Genomic DNA, 17,275 nt, shown 5'->3' with positions numbered 1-17,275 from the left:
TCCCTGGGGACCACCAATTAAATATTCAGCTCAACCACACTAAATCTAACAAAGTCAAACCTCAAATTTATCCAAATTCTTTATTGCATAGAGTATTAGTTTTATTTTTCTCATTGATTTTCACATTAAAAAGGTATTCAGGAAGTATTTAAACTTAGTGTATCCTTTTTCAGATTAACTTGATTAGCAGTTAATCAAGCCATAAATAATGAGGCTATATACTCTACACTTTTAAAACAAACTTCTGATTAATGATATAGGATTTTCCTTTCTTTGCTCTTTAAAATATTTTTGAAGTTATCTTTCTATAATGTAGCAAACAAAACTTAAATGAACAGATATTTTACCTAACAAGTATTAAGATGATCACACTAATATATAATATAATTTAATGTTCTTGGGAGAAGGGGATATTTTGATTGATACTTTAGTATGCCCACAACCTAGTACAGTTTCTCACATATGGTAGAAGCTTAAAAATTGTTATTTATGCAACATGCAAATAATTAAGTAAACTCATACAATTTGGGTAAAACCATCTTTTTAGAATTCTTATGGGTCTATTCTTCTAATGTCTTTTCTACACATCAATGGGAAATTAAAGGGAGACGTAACTAGGCTGAAAATTTCTTAACCTTTGCGTAAAGGACCACCCTTCTCAGAATAATATATTTAAGAGAATAAAATGAAATACATAGTCCTATCAATACACCCAGTTTTATTGAAATAGCTATATTTAACTCACTGACCCCAGATTAAGAACTCTATATTTAGAATTGCAGACAATCAAATTATGGAACATCAGGGCTAGAAGGTAATAACATGTGAAGAGATTGTCTAAACCAACACTTTCATTTTAAGGTGTCTTCAAGCATTTACACCACAAGGACAAAATATATGAATATATTTTTATCTTTTACCTGTGAAATTTTTTGTATCCCATTAAGATTACTATATTGGCCAATTACAATGTAAAGAGTTTAAGCAACTAAGCTATAGTGATTGATACTTCTGTGGGTTCCAACATTTTTTCTTTACATAGATGAACAAAACCAAGCATCAAGAGGTTACAAATGAATATTTTTTGTCTGACACCAAATGTACTGCTTTTCAGGCCAATGGTATCTTTTTAAAGGAAGCAAGAATTACATGATCCATAGGTGCTTATCACTAATGAAAAAGCAAGTTTTGTTAGACCACTTTTAGTGACTTTCCAGATGGTCATCTTGTGGGTGAGACTTCATAGTTAGTCTATACTTTCTAATTTATACAACTAGTAAGCTGGGCTCAATAGGATAGACATCAAGTAGAGAGGTGATCAAGACCGATTCCAGAGAAATAAGGAATAGTTTTCCCAAAAATTAAGCTTTCCCTCTCTTAAAGTCCCTTAAGATTGAAGATCTACTTTGCCTTTTTGACATACAGTGGAATAAATGTTTCATACCATTCAGGTGGTAAAATTCCAGATTTTTATTTATAAAATTAATCCAAGTTCAACATCCTTTTCTTATAGGCAATAGCTTTATGGATAGATCTAAGTGTTCAAATGGATTGTGAGCTCCTTGAAAGCAGAGATATTTTTTCTTTGTTTTGAGTCTTCATATCCCTTTGCCTTAGGACCATTTTTTGGTACATAATAATTATTTAATCAATGACAATTTAAATATAGAGACAGAGCCAGCCACTGTCTTTGTCTTTCTAAATCTTTTTTCTCCCTCTGTGTGTGCCATCTTTGGCATGTGTACCACAGGATCTCGATCATGGTTCTAAAGGCTTTTCCTTTTGAATGAAGGTCCTTTACAGAATAAAGGGCTTGGAATGGGCTCTCTGAGTTCTAGTTCAGTATTCTGAGACACACAACTGGTTTGCCATTGTTGGAATCACCCTAGCAAAGTCACCCTAGCAAAGGGGAACTTGTTCAATTTAGAAATCCCTACAATTTCCTTAAAAATTCCTACCTTGACTGCTTGAGCTCCTATCTTATTTTTCATTTGTAAAATTAGAGCATAAAATGAAATCAGAAGTTTCTAAACACTTCAAATTGAATTATTTTTTTCAGGCCTAAATTTTCCATTCTTATTTTCCCCTCTTCCACCCCCTGAGAAAACAAGAAAAACAAAATCAATTACAAATGCATATAGGCAAGCAAAACAAATCCCTTCCTACTAACCTACCTATCACTATCTATGTTATCTATCTGTTACTCTCTCCACCTATCCATTCATCTACCTATTTATCTATCCACTTTACTGGTCTAACTATCTATCCATCTATGTATCCATCATCTATTCCTACCCATCTATTCATCTATCTCTCTATCCATTCTATCTACGTACAAAAGAATGCATTCTTTAACATAACTAAATTAGGCTAATGAATAAAGGTTTCAGAGAAAGATGCTCTATTTGTTATAATTATTAATAAAACTACTTATCCTATATGATCTCACTAGGATATCTCCAGTTACTTGGATTTTGTGTGTGTGTTTATCAAACTGTATGTAAGGTAAAGTAATCAATGCCTCTAATAATCTATTACATTTCATTTTCATTGTATGAACCAATATACTGTGATTGTAAATAGTGGTAGGTATTATTGCTCTTTTCCTCTTATATTCAATAAAGCTCAAGTACAAATAGTTCTGGTACAAGCCACAAGCCAACTCTTGTTTTTAGAGTTTGGTAGACCTCAACGTATAATAAGCAGACTAGATATAATTAGCTAATATCCTGTGTTTAATGCTTGGTGATTATTTCCCAGGTAGATAAAATGATTGTACTATGAAAATGAATACAGATATTGTAGAGAGGAAAGCTCATGACATGTATATTCAGGACAATTCCAGAAATGTTAAGGATATTGGAGATAATAGATACTTCATCCTCTCCCCATGGATATTTAGTATTTCTTGTTGACACTTCTATTTTGATTTATCTTCATTTTATGTGTTTTGCGCATTATGATTATAAGATGTGATATCATCTATTAAAATCATAATTCTTAAATGTGTATGTGTCAATCTGAGGCCCATAAACTTCTCTGATGACATCCTTGGTGCAATATAATTAATTGTGGGTTTCAATAACATTTTGTGCTTCACATTTATAGTATAAGGATTTGGTATCATGTATATTCTAGAAAGACAATGAGTTACTGGAGTGTAATTTGATTGTGTTTTTTATGACTTTTTTTCCTACTAAATATTTGTAATCTATAGTAATATATAGTACTGCTTATTTTACCATTTCCTTAAAAAGTCTGTGTGTAGTAATAGTAGTAGTAGAAGGAGGAGGAGGAATGACAGTAATAGCATTTTATTCTAGATCCAAGATTTCATCAGCATAGCAAAGAACTAGTATAAAAATCTTCCATGAAATGAAGTATTTACCTCCTTTGCAAGTTGTAGCAGTTGGAGGATTGTCTAAGGCACTGAAAAATTAATTGGCTTTTCTATAAACAATCAAGTAGTATATTTGAGAAGAATGAATTACTCTTCCTTAAATTCCACAACTAGCCCGCCATCCCCTAGATAACTTGTCTCAATGTTGTGTCCTTCATAGAGTTCCTGGTCATATACCTGATCCTTGTTCAGCTATTAGTCTTTAGTATCATTAATTAACAAGTACCAAAACTGACCAAAGTGTTTGGTTAACTAGCTTACTGTATGGACTGCCATTGTCTTTGTCTAAAGGCTATTTTGTTGACAGTTCAAATAAGTTAGTATGCACATACTGTCTGGAGCTTCATTAGACTCTTAAAAGCTAAACAATGGCCCCAATCAAAATAGTTTTCATTTCACTGTAATCATTCTTGTCAATCAGGATGTATGGAGAGCTTTTACACTATTTCTTGATTTGTTTGTTCCTAACAGTGTATATACAGCAATTGCATTCAAATCGACACATCTTAGATGAACATTTCATTTTTCACCATCCCCCTGCCTTAAGCAGCTTTTTAAAGAGTACACACCCCCAAAATAAGGATCTGCAATTTAAAATATGAATTCATTATTCCTAAATTGCTGCCTAGGAAAAGAAACAGTTCAGTGGAAATTGTAGACCCACAGATTTGCCTGAACTACTTCTCTTCATTTTCCAATTAGTTGTGTTTCCATAGTGCATGTATGTGTGTATGTATATGTGTGTGTCTATTCTTATCCCTCCCTTTATTTCTGAATGTGCCTATGTCTCCACCTCTCAAACATTGATTTCTGTCTTTCATCAGAATTGACCAAGATTTTTCAGGGCAATATGAACATAGGTGAAAGACATAAATCCAAAAAGTGCTTTTGAAGAAGATGTATCTTTTAATTGTGTTTACTTTTTAATGTTTAAAAAATACTGCATAGGGCAGCAGACCCACTTTGAATGACCCTGGCTTACACCCCAAGTAGATGGAATGAGAATCTTGTAGGATAAAAATTATAATGAATTAATAGGTACCAGGAAAAGATTATGAGAGGGGATGGTCTTCCAAAAGGGTGATTTTTAGTCTTCAAACACTACTTGAACTTGCTGCTTAAAAAATTTCAGTGATTTTTAGCTTTGCTTTTGGACCTATGCCAGAGAATGTCTCTTCTCTTTATTGGAGCCCTGAAACTTCCTGTATGGACATCTATATGGCTTATCAAAAAGTTTGAGTGGGGTCCATTTAAGATAATTAGAGAGTTATCAATAAATGCAATTTCTCATATGATAACTTTGTTCAATATAATTAATAATCAGAATGCTTAATTTTACTTCTTCAGAGATATGGATCTTTCCTCAATCTCCTATTTTGCTTTAATTGTCAATCAAATAACAAATCAAGAAGCATTTATTAAATGTCTACTATATACCAAGTACTAACCCTTCACAAGTTGCTTAGAATAAAAATTCAAAAGAGCTCACATTCTAATTATACTTAACTGATACATGACAAGAAAGGATGAGAAATAAAACTCTTAAGAAAAGAGAATTATGTTCTATAAAATGCAATTAAATTTAAAATCTGCTACAACACTTCAGTAAGGCATTATAGCACAATAGAAAGACTACTAGACTTCAAGTTTAATGATTCCTGACTCTAAAACTTATTTGCTTTATGACTTGCTAAACATCATTTAACTCCTCTGATCCTCAATTTCTATATCTATGAAATGGAGAGGATAATACACAAACTATGAAAATTTTATCATTGATGAGTTATTTGGGGATATGAAATAATATTAATTAAGAATTTTAAAGCTCAGGACAAAACAGATGCATACGAAGGAAATCTAATGTCAGAAGAAACACAATTTTAAAGGCATCAATGAATCAGTTCTCAAGATGAAAATATAGAACACATTAAATATTTGGAAAATAATTATTTGTATAAGAAAATACAAAATGTGATATAGAATATTTCAGTAATTACAAACCCATATGAGTCTTTTAATTTCTATAAAATTTTATCAGTTTGATCTACAACAAATATCAAAGGTATCTTTTATGAAATTTAATAATGAGATAGACTTTTGAAAATTATAGTCTAAAGCAAATAATATCTTTACATTAACATAATTTAATGAGTTTAACAGAGGATGTTAAAATCCTTTTTTTCCAAAAATAATTTTTAAAAACATCTCATTCAATAGAGCAAAAATCAGTTTTTAAGGGATTTCATCCAATAAGATTTTTCCAATTGAAATTTTATTATATATGAAAAATTAAAAGATACAAAAACAGAAATAAATTTGATGAATAAATATTTACCAAAAAGGAGAAAGTTGTATTGAAGAAAAATAAAGGATTTTAGTGTATATTTCAAATAGATGACCTTTTCCTTTTAGCTGCTGTAGCTATCCAGATACCTCTTTTTCAGATGTTCTGATATAACCAAGCTCCCAAATTCTGAAGAGCCCTTTAAATGAGATCAGTCATAACTAAAACTTTAGCCTAAAAATCCACACAGTGATTAAAAAATGTGAATGGAGCATGCCTAATATAAAGCCCATGTTATATAACTGACCTGACTGACCAGAGGGTTGATCTATAAGTCATGTGAATACTAAATTTAACTCTCCCCTGATTGTGAAAATAAAATTAACTCTCCTACCCATGTTTAGATTTCATCACCAAAATGTAACCCCCTACTTAAAGTTGAGTGGGGAGATCTACTGATTTTTAGATTTAATCACCAAAGTTATAAGCATTCCATTCACACATGAGTGGGGGAGGTCTTTGACCCAATTAAAAAATAGTGGGTGATGAATCAGAATTAAACTGACTGCCCCTGGGCAGCCCTAAATCAAGGCTTCAACTGTGATTGGTAGACATAAAATTAAGGGAAGGTACAGAAAGTGATGCAAAAGAAAATGTCTTTAAATGGGAGATATAACTTCCTGAGTACCATTTTACTTGGAATTCTACTTGGAGTTGAACTTCCTGTGATAGACAGTTCTTCATCTTTTGGAGTTGAGATTGGAGAAGAATCTGCTGATTGGATCTGAGACCCTGTTCCTGGTGAGACTGTAAATCTCTTCCTCTGGACTGACAAGTGGTGAGTGAAAAATCTGACCACTTCCTGGATTTTTCTGAAAATACTAGCCCCAGTAGAGACCTATTCTATTGAGAGAAACTTCCCCACATCCTTGGCTACAAGGGCCAAGGCCTCTCTGGTTAAGGACTAAACTCCCCTCCCTGGGTTGAGCCATGGGCAGGAGTAAATTATTTAGTGCTTAGGCTATATATCTTACCTATCCTCTCTCTGATTTTCTTACTTCACTCTTTCTATATTTTGTAAATAAATCTCTTTGGAATAAATTAAATTCCTGGAGACCCTATTTTAAATATAATCCAGTCCAACCATTTATATAATGTAACCACTTTTTCCATTTACAGTCATATCTTGGAAAGATCTTGCAAATGGAAATTAATAGCATTCCAGAACTGAAAAATCTTTACATATAAGAGAAGACATGAAATATTTACTAACAAATGATAAAACATGTCTTCCTCCAAAATATAGATCAATTATGGGTTAATGTACTTCATTCAAATAATTCACATACTCAAAGATATGAAATATAATAAAAGTATGACAGGAAAACAAAAAAGTGTTTATAGAATATTTTAAGAGTACACTGAGAAATATTCCATTTATGTTGTGATTATTAAACATGCCATCCAAAATGCTTCAATTTTTACACTTCCTTTATTATCAGAAAGTCATTGACTCTGATCTCCACTCTTGGCTTAATAACATTTACTCAGAATTCTTTGATGTTCCCATGGACAATTATTCTCTCTAAAATTATGCCACCTAAGCAATAACGATGAAAAAGTTCATATTAAATCAATGTTGAAATTTATATAATTTATCTTCCAGGAAAATAGTTTAATTCCACTGTGGTTTTGCCTATTCCTAAACATATTGTCATCACTCCTAAAGAGAACTGAGTATAGTTTTTAAGGGTACATCTTACCAATATTTTGTATTTATTACTGAATGAACAATGATTAAATTATATAATAATGATATACTATAAAAACATAATAGTTCTATCTAGTAAAATCATTTCCCAAACACATTGATCTGTCAATTTGATTCAGGAACAAAATACTTAATGTGTATCAAAAAAAGAATAGGGAGAACAGAGTAGGATAGACTAAAAATGACAGATTAAGGACAGCCATTAAACTGAACTCTCTCAAAATTCCAAATTAATTTAAAATAATGCCTCAAAAATGACAGGTTAGAATAGACAATAAAAAGTCAGGATAATTTTTTTTTCTAGAATAAAGATGCATATCTTTGAGTTTGTGAATTATACTCTCTTAAGATTAAAATTAGTTTCTAGTATTAAAAGTATTGCATTTTGTGAGGTTTAATGAAGATTAGGAATTAAAGAAAATACAAATATAGAATGTATGTGGCTAGGGGGCCAAAAGGTACATTCAATTTCACTCACTACATCTTGGGAGACACGTGTCCCTAGAAGCGGAAGCCAAGAGAGAGAGAGAGACTGAAGTCAGAGTCTGTTTAAAAACCCCTCTTTCCTCACGGCCCAGGGGATGACCTCACCTGGGATTATGGGGAACTCTGGGAGCTACCAAGGACTCCTGGGAATTGAAGTCCCGGGTTCAAATCTACATTTTTACAACTCATAGCTTTGCCAATACACAGACCCAAGTCACAGTCTTCAATCATGGTCTCAGGGTGAAGAGGAGTGCTAGAATACATTTATGCTTGTGATTACAGGAGTTGGAGATGCTGGTCACAGCTTCAAAGTACAAAAGAATGCTTCACTGCTCACAGAGCAGAGTACATCATTAATAGTTTTCTTTAATTTAAAAGAAAAGAAAAAGAATTTAAATGAGCAAACAACAACAGAATAAACTCAATAGAGAAAGGTATTTTGGTGATAGGGAAAATCAAAACTCAAACTTGAAGGAAGGCAACAAAGCCAGTGGTACCAAGAATCATCTGAATTGGTCTCAAGCCCAAGAAGAATTAATGGAGTAGCTAAAAAGGTTTAAAACATCAGAGAGGTATAAGAAAAATTGGTAAAAAAATGAAAGTGATAAGGGAAAACAGTCAACAACTGGTAAAGGAAGCATAGAAATACCAAAGAATACATTAAAAATAAAATAGGTTAAAGAATCACAAAAATCCCCTGAAGAGAAGATTCTTCTAAAAAATAGAATTGGCCATATGGCAAAAGAGGAACAAAAATTCATTGTGGAAAAGAAATTCCTAACAACTGGTTAAATGGAAAGGGAGACACAAAAGCTCACTGAAGAAAAAATTCCTAAAATTGTAATTGGGCCAATTGTGAAGCTAATGACTGCACAATACATCAAGAAAGAATCAAACAAATAAAATGAGTGGTAAAAAAAAACAGAATAAAATGTGAAACCTCTTTGGAAAAACAATTTACCTGGAAAAGAAAGAAAAAGAAGGAAAAAAAGGAGAAAAAAAGAAAAAGGGATAATCTAAGAAGTATTAATATAACTGAAAGCTGTGACAAAAAAAGATTTTAAAAATCATATTTCAAACAATTTTCAAGGAAAACTGTCCTGAAATTCTAAATCCAAAGAGTAAAATAGAAATTCAAAGATTCCACTGATCACCTCTTGAAAGTTATCTCAAAAAATAATTCCCATGGATATTATAACCATATTTCAGAACTCCTGGGTCAAGGAGAAAATATTGCAAATGGCCAAAAGGAAATGATTAAAATATTGTGGAGCCACAATAAGAATAACAAAAGATTTAGTTGCGTCCACATTGAGGATTTCAGGGCCTAGAATATGATATTCCTGAGGGCAAAGGAGCTAGAACTTATACCAAGAATCATTGACAAGCAAAACTGTGAAATAGAGGGCTTTCAAACATTACTGATGAATATATCAGAGTTCAATATAAAATTGTACTCTCTAATAAAAGACTCAAGAGAGTAATAAAAAATAAAGAGAAAAGAAAAATCAAAAGAAATTCAGTAAAGATAAACTGTTTACATACCCACCTGGGAAGATGATTCTTATAATTCCTAAGAACTTTTTTTATTTTTAGTGTAGATAGCAGGAGTAAGCACAGAAAGAAGATTGTCAGTCAAATATGACAGAAAGATATCTAAAAATAATAAAAGTAGGGGATGAGAAAGAGGAATACATTGGGAGAAGGGGAAGAGAGAAATAGAATAGAGTAAATTATCTTACACAAAAGATGAATTAAAGAACTTTTATAGTGGAGGATAAGATGAGGCTGGAGAGCCATTCTCATTTGAATTGGTAAAAAGAAGGAAGAATGTGGAGAAATAATTTACTCATTAGGGAAATAATAAGAGGGAACAAGATGAATGGAAGAAAGATAAAGGAAAGGACAGATTAAGGTAAGCAAAATAGACTTTTGTAAAGGGACAGGATAGAAAGAGAGGAGAGGGAAGTAACAAGCTAATGACATGGAAGTACACAGTAATCATAAAGGTATATAACTAGCCCACAAAATGGAAAAAAAAAAACAGCCAAATGGATTAGAACTTGAAATCCAACAATATGCTGTTTATAAACACAAAAATGTTTAAAATGAGTAGGGTCTATATGCTTCAGCCCAATTAAAAAGGCAGCAGTAGCAAATATGATATCAGAGAAATCTCAAGCAAAACTATATCTAATTACAAGAGGTAATCATGGAAACATTTTGCTAGAAAGTTTCACAAACAATGAAATGATATTAAATAATTTACTGCAAGTTTCTCTGATAAATTCCTCATTTCTCAAATGTATAAAAATATAGAAATGAACCAAATTTATAAAAATAAGGGCCATTTCCCAATTAATATATGTTCAGAGGAGATGAAAAGGTCATTTATAGAGGTCATCAACTTTATCTATAATTGTATAATGAATGCTCTAAATCATTATAGATTAGAGGAATGCAAATTCAAAATCACATTGAGGTACTACCTTGCACCTCTTAGAAATGACAAACACTGAAAGTAATGAGGGGAAAATAGATACACTAGTGAACTATATTGACAGAAGTTTGAACTGATCCATATATTCTGGGGGGAAAATTGGAACTCTGCCCAAAAGGCTATAAGACACCCATTCTCTTTGACTTAGCAACTATACTGTTGAGTCTGAATCCCAATGACATGATAGAAAAAGGAAAAATACCAATATATACACTAATATTTATAGCATTTTATCAAGGGAATGCTCATCAATTGGGAAGTTGCTGAACAAATTGTGGCATATTATTGTAGGGGAATATTATTGCTATAAGAAATGACACAAGGGATGGCTTCAGAAAGGCGGGAAAAACCTGTATGAACTGATACAAAATGAGGTTAGAAGTGGGAAATCATTTTGCATTATAATAGCAATGTCATGATGATAAATAATATGGAAGACTTGACTACTCTAATAAACACAAAGATCCAAGATATTTTTAAAGGACTCAGAGTAAAAAATATGTCATCTATGGTGGGAGGCAAAGGCTGAGACCCCAGTGATCAAAGCTCTGGGGACAAGGAAGGCATCGCCATGAGGCCTATCAAGTGCAGCTTTGGGCCATAATATAGCTGAAGTCTTTCAGTTATCACCCAAGGTCTGTAGCCTCAAACCCCCACCACCACCCCCTTTTTCTACACTAGATATTCCTACAAAATCACTGATGTAAGCATTTTCTTGGTTTTTTATGTTAGGCTGTAACATGTTGATTTATTATCCTATAGACATCATTGTGTAGACTTAATGAGGTGTACAGATAACATTGTACCACTTTATCAATCATTTACCTGTGTTATGCAGGTGGTAGCTTGGGCAAAATCCCCAGCTTGTTTTGCTCTCTCTATAAAACAGTAGATATTCTCAATAAACCTTGCCATTGATAACTACCAGCTGAGATAGTCCTCCTGATCCCATTTGTTGTTTTTTTTTGTCATTTTCTTTGCCACCTTTTGAGGACCCTGGCTTAGAGAAATGATAAACTATGAATTCAAATTCAAGTATAAATTTCTCACTTTATTTTTCTTGCTTTTTTGAAATATGGCTAAAATGAAAATGTATTTTACATTATTTCACAGGTATAATGATACCATATTGTTCATCTTCTCACTGTCTTCAAGAGATTGTAGAATGGAGAATGAGTATTTAGAACTCAAAATTTTAAAGAATAGAATATTGAAAAGTAAATAAATTAATGAAAGTTTAAAAGAAAGAATAGACACAAAATGAAGCTTGAATCTAGACATGTAATTGAAACACCAAGAAAGGTAATACTTTGGATTTCTTGGGGCAAGGAAGAGGGAGCACAATGTCATCAAAAATAAATAAGAAAATATTTATATTGAGACTGATTGGCATTTGAAAAGTTACATCTTGACAGGAAGACTACATTTATTTTTTTAAAACCCTTACCTTCTGTCTTATAATCACTACTGTATATTGGTTCCAAGGCAGAAGACTGGTAAGAGCTACACAATGGGGGTCAAGTTACTCGCCCAGGGTCACACAGCTGGGAAGTTTTTGATGTCAAATTTCAACCTAGGACCTCCCAGCTCTAGGCCTGGATCTCAATCCGCTGAGCCACCAAGCTGCCCCTAGGAAGACTACATTTAGAACCAAATATATATAATGAAAAATAGGGCAATGTATGCTGAAAAAGTCCACAAGAAAGAAAATAAGTAATGAAATACTTGGTTCACTACCTCAAGGAAACTATAGAAAGATACATAGTGTTTAATAAAAAAGAATAAAAGCTATAAGTTTCTTAAGGATTGTGATGAGTTTGTCAAATATGTTTGTTAATGAATTCAAAATAAAAAAACTCACTTTACAAAACAATAGGAGATTGATAACACATTTCTCTCACTGAATCTGTCAAATGTAACAAAAATGACTCATATTTTAAAAGTTTAGATGAAGTCAAGAATCCTCAAGTGAAATTAATATATTCCCTTAGACAATACTTACATAGATTTAATTTATATTACATTGAAAAAAAGCATAAAACATTTTTAACTACACAGTGGTGACTTGATTCATGACAGTTCTATTTAAATTCCATCAAAAATTTTGAGGAGAACAAGATAGCATAAAATATAGTAAAAAGAATAACATCAAAGAGTTCTGTTATACTGGTTTACTGAAATCAAAGCTTAATGAAAAGCTAATTTAATTAAATTTACTGATTCAAATAATATAGTATTACCCAAAGCTAGTCTTATCATAAATTCTTGAAACTATAAAATGGTTCATAAGCAATTTGTAAATTATCCCAAAAAAACACAAATATTAGTGAAATACCAGGACCCAAAATCTAAATTACCTAAATTGAAAAATCATATGTTAACAAAAACATATAAAAAGAAACTTAGACATTAATAAAAAGAAGGCTTTATGGACTTCGGGGTAAACATGGCAGCAGTCTAGATACAAGATTCTTCCTCTCCTCAGCACCCACCAATATAGGCTACCTCAAAAGACCAAAAAAACCAAATTCATTAGAATGAAGGAACTCTACAGTGGGGTGTAGCATTGAAGGTATGTGGAATTTGGACATTTTCACACTATAAGGAGGTGAAAAAGCTTCCACCTAAAAGTGAGCTGATCTACCCTCCCTCACTCCACCTATGGAGTCAGAGTCAGAGCCAGCATGAGCCATAATCAGCGAGTGAGAGAGGGACACCTCTAGAGTGAGTAAGGGGCACCTATATGTCCTTGGGAGCTGACTAAGGCCACTAAAGATCTACCCCTGAGAACAGCTACACCTGAAAACCCAGCAGGCTGAAGAGCACAGACTGTGGGCACTCTCTGGGAAAATAGCACAGATAAGGGCTGCAAACAGCAGAAGCTGTGGATATTTGAGAGCTTGCCTCACCCAAAATCCTTGCTGCTTAACTCCATACACAGAGAGGCTGCCCATCTCACTCAGATCTCTGACTAAAAAGGGAAGGAAAAACATCCACATTGATGGTAAATTGTGCCCAGGATCAACAACTTCCCTCCAAGAAAAACAGGAAGAAGGAGTTAATCTTGGAAATTTTTTATGGAGGAAAAACCTAGTTTACAGAGGAATCACAAGAGGAAATTCAAATAAACCCAAAGCCTTCCAAAAAAATGGAAATTGTCCACAAGCTCTTGAAGAATTTAAATTGAAACTTATCAAAAAGATGGAAGCCTTCTAGCAAGAAAACGTGAGATAATTCAAAGAGAAAATAATAGTTTAAAGGACAAGAACTCCCAACTGGAAAAACAGCTGAAAGTCATGAAAAGCAGGATAGATCAAACCAAAAAGAGAAATCAAAAGATTATATCAGAAAATCTGTCCTAAAAGACCAGAATTAGGTAACTGGAAGACAATGATCTTGCAAAACAGAAAGAATTAATAAAGGAAAGTCAAAAGACTGACAAAATAGAAGAAAACATAAAATATCTTACTGAGAAGATGACAGATCAGGAAAACAGAGCACAAAGAGACAATTTGAGATCATCAGTCTACTTGAAAAGTCAGATATAAACAGAAATCTTGACATCATACTACAAGAAATCATCGAAGAAAATTACCCTGATCTTCTTGAACAAGGGGGCAAAAGAGACATTGAAAGAGTTCATAGAACACCCTCTACACTAAATCTTCAAAAGACAACTCCCAGGAATGTAATTGTCAAATTCCAGAGATTTCAAGCTAAGGAGAAAATTCAACAAGAAGCCAAAAAGAGAAAATTCAGATACAAAGGAGCACCAATCAGGATCACACAAGACTTGGCAGCCTCCACACAAAAGGACCTCAAAGCCTGGAACATAATATTCAAAAAGGCAAGAGAATTGGGTCTTCAACCAAGGATCACCTATCCATCAAAACTGACTATATTTTTCCAGGGGAAAGTATGAACATTCAACAAAGTAGAAGATTTCCAAATATTTGTGGAGAAAAGACCAGAATAAGTAGAAAGTTTGATATTGAAACACAAAGATGAAGAGAAAAATGAAAAGGTAAATAAGAAAGGGAGGGAAAGGGGGAAATGGTTTTCTTTTATTCAAACTCTTTTCTTTAAGGGCTATAATTACATCAATTTATATATATATATATATATATATATATATATTATGCAGGGAAAATGTTATTTGTAACTCTCAAAAATTATCTTCACTATTAGAGTAATTTGAAGAATCATTCACAGGAAGCGACTGGGGCATTAAGGGCTATTAGATGATATAAAAAAAAGAAAAAGGGAGGGGGGAATCGAAGATGACTCCAAGAGATACTTGAAGAAAGAAAATAAATAGGATAATCTTTATCATACAAAGATACACATGGGAATGGGAGGGGAAGAATACTCTTATAAGAAGGAGAGGAAGAGAATGCTAATAGGTAATACTTGAACCTTACTCTCAGTGAAATCAATTCTGAGAGGGAAAAGCATCTATATCCATTGGGGTCTTGAATTCTATCTTATTCTACAGGTTAAGTGAGAAGAGAAAAGTAAGGGGGGAAGAAGGGATGGAGTACAAAAAGGGAGGGAAAGAGAGCAGGGAGGGAACTTAATAGACTCTAAAAAAGCCAGAAGGGAACAAAAAGGGAGGGGCCAGAAAGGGAAACATATTAAGGGAGGGGATTGGGGGATTGATTAAAAGTAAACCACTGGTTTAAAATGATATAGGAAATGAAGAAAGGACAGAACTAGGAGAGAATATCAAAATTCTGGGGAATACACAAGTGACAATCATAACTTTGAATGTGAATGGGATGAACTCACCCATAAAATGAAAACAAATACAGAGTAGATTAGAATCCAAAATCCTACCGTATTTTGTCTATAAGAAACACACTTGAGGTGGATAGGTACTCATAACGTTAGAATTAAAGGTTGAAGCAAAACCTATTGAGCCTCAACTGATAGAAAGAAGTCAGGAGTTGTAATCATGATATCTGACAAAGCCAAAGTAAAAGTAGATCTGATTAAAAGGGATAGGAAAGATAAATATATCCTGATAAAAGGGAGTATAGACAATGAGGAAATATCAGTAATCAACATTTTTGCACCAAATGGTATAGCATCCAGATTTCTAAAGACAAACTAGTGGAATTGAAGGAATAAATAGATAGTAAAACTATACTAGTGGGAGACCTGAACCTACCACTATCATATTTAGATAAATCCAATAAAAAAGAGATAAAAGATGTGAATGAAATCTTGGAAAAATTAGAGTTAATAGATATATGGAGAAAAATAAATAGGGACAAAAAAGGAATACACCTTCTTTTTAGCAGCACATTGTACATTCACAAAAATTGACCATATACTAGGTCATAAAAACACAACAAACAAATGTAGAGAAGCAGAAATGATAAATTCATCCATTTCAGATAATAATGCAATAAAATAATGATCAGTAATCAAAAATTACTTGGAAATTAAATAATATGATTCTCCAAAATTGGTTAGTTAGAGAACAAATCATAGAAATAATTAATAATTTCATTGAAGAAAATGACAATGATGATACATCCTTTCAATATCTTTGGGATACAGACAAAGCTGTACTCGGGGGAAAATTTATATCCTTGAGTTCATATATTAACAAATTAGGAAGGGCAGAGGTCAATGAATTGGACATGAATATCATAAAACTTGAAAGCGAACAAATTACAAATCCCCAGAAGAAAACCAAATTAGAGATCCTAAAAATTAAGGGAGAAATTAGTAAAATCCAAACTGAAAGAACTGTTGAACTAATAAATAAGACTACAAACCGGTATTTTGAGAAAAAGAAGGATTTATGATGGAAATTGAGAATCAAGTCACTGACATGAGAAATTACAGAATGGTTATCCTCAAAGAACCTTGAATTATTAATACCAATAATAAAAAGAAATTGTAGTAACCACAAATATTATTGTAGGCTGCAAAAAAGTATACCTATTCAATACATAGAAGTACAGAACTTATTTAAGAGAATTCTGTATTAAAATCTAGTTCCATCTCATAAAATAATAGATAACAGCTTCTGATAGGATAAAAAAAAACTTCAAAATATCTTTGAAAACTAACTCAATAAACTCTACTGGAACTAAATGCCTCATGTGTCAATTGCCTATATAGAGTCACTTGGACTTTAAGGCTATTAAGGCTATATTTCATATATATTGCAATATAAAATATCTAATATGCAAATTATATTTGATAGAAAACTAAAACATATAGCATATGACAACAAAATCCAGTGGTACAGGAAAAGGTATCTATCATCTCCATCATATTCTATACTCGTAAAATTGTTGCAAAAATTCTTTCAGAGAACCCAAAGAAGATTAATGAATGCAATATAAAAACAGAAGGAGGTCACACAGTCACAAACTGGGGAACTGGAGAGAAAGGGTGAGAGAACAGAAGAAATAGAGAGAGGGAAGAGATTGATCCTCTCCTCTCTTCCCCTTGGGGAAGATAGCAATATTTGTCTTCTTGAGGGACAGAATGTCTTCCTCAGAGATCCGGTTTGGGAGGTGGGGATTAAGGACTGGAGGAGAAAGTCTTAGAGAAATGATTCACTGCCTCCCTTCTTGACCTTAGCTGTTCCTGAGAGGCAGGTAAATTTCCTGCCTCTGGATCCTCCCAATATGCCAAATGCTTTTCCCTTTGAAACCTAGTTAACTCCTTAGCCCTGGTCTTGAACTAGTCTCCATTTTGGGAAATGGTATGATACCCTCCAAATATTCAGTCTCCTTCTTCGATATCAGAAAGTAGGCAGACCTGATCTAAAGGGTACACACACAGAAAGGAGGATGAGGGTGTTTGGTTCAG

This window comes from Monodelphis domestica, chromosome 5, assembly GCF_027887165.1.
Source record: "Monodelphis domestica isolate mMonDom1 chromosome 5, mMonDom1.pri, whole genome shotgun sequence".
NCBI lineage: Eukaryota > Metazoa > Chordata > Mammalia > Didelphimorphia > Didelphidae > Monodelphis > Monodelphis domestica.
The sequence above is the reverse complement of the archived record's forward strand: the minus strand, read 5'-3'. Positions refer to the sequence as shown.